This window comes from Gopherus flavomarginatus, chromosome 9, assembly GCF_025201925.1.
Source record: "Gopherus flavomarginatus isolate rGopFla2 chromosome 9, rGopFla2.mat.asm, whole genome shotgun sequence".
Lineage (NCBI taxonomy): Eukaryota > Metazoa > Chordata > Testudines > Testudinidae > Gopherus > Gopherus flavomarginatus.
The window spans coordinates 40855620-40856865 of NC_066625.1; positions in this window are offsets into that span (position 1 = coordinate 40855620).

Genomic DNA, 1246 nt, shown 5'->3' on the forward strand with positions numbered 1-1246 from the left:
AGTGTCTTCTATGGATCAGGACTGAGAGGCATTAGAAGAGGGATATGAGAGCTAGAAACTGGAGTGCAGGCAGTGTTTCAGGTTAGGTGTGAGCTATACTGGCAGAGTTAAATGGGGGCCAGGCATGGAAGAGGGGGTCAAGATTGGGGTGTCTTGGCAGAGTGGGTGGGGAGAGGGCAGAATTGGGATAATAGGTGAGCTGCAGTTGCAGATCAGGAGAAAGGGTAGGGTTACACTACAAAAAAGACCTGAGGCACTGTCTCAGAGCTTGGCTAAATTGACTAGGGTTAAAGGTACTTACATTATGGGGCTAAAAATAGGACAGGGAGAGGTTAAGGCTCAGGCTGGAGCCCACACACTGAGACTCGTGCTCCTAGCCAGGTTTCAGGGACCAGGTGCCAGCCTGAGCCTGAATGTCCACACTGCTATTTTTGGCCCTGTAGATGAACCCAAGTCAACTAACCCAGACTCTGAGACTCCTGGCCCCAGGACTCTGTACACAGTGTAGACGTACCCTAAGACACACTGGCGGAGTTAGGGTAGAAGAGCCAGATTGCAAGAGTGCTGTGCAAAGCTCGTGCAGTCTATCACTTTTATGAGCACTTAAAATGAATCCACAAAGGTCAGATTTCAGTCGTGAAGAAGGCAGATTTTCCAGGCAGTCCCACACCTGCTCATATTTCAGCCTGGATGCAACCACACTCCCTGGTTCTGCTACAACTTATCAGAGACAGAAACCCCAGTTCAATACCAACTTCATTAAACAAAACAATAAACCCACAACGTGCTTTGAAATTAAAAAAAAAAAAGAAAAAAGCATAAGCGAAGCAACCGCATTTGAACATAAGAACGGCCGCACCGGGTCAGACCAAAGGTCCATCTAGCCCAGTATCTGTCTACCGACAGTGGCCAATGCCAGGTTCCCCATAGGGAGTGAATCTAACAGGCAATGATCAAGTGATCACTCTCCTGCCATCCATCTCCATCCTCTGACAAACAGAGGCTAGGGACACCATTCTTTAGCTGTCCTGGCTAATAGCCATTTATGGACTTAATCACAATGAATTTATCCAGTTTTCTTTTAAACACTGTTATAGTCCTAGCCTTCACAACCTCCTCAGGTAAGGAGTTCCACAAGTTGACTGTGCGCTGCGTGAAGAACTTCCTTTTATTTATTTTAAACCTGCTGCCTATTAATTTCATTTGGTGACTCCTAGTTCTTGTATTATGGGAATAAGTAAATAAC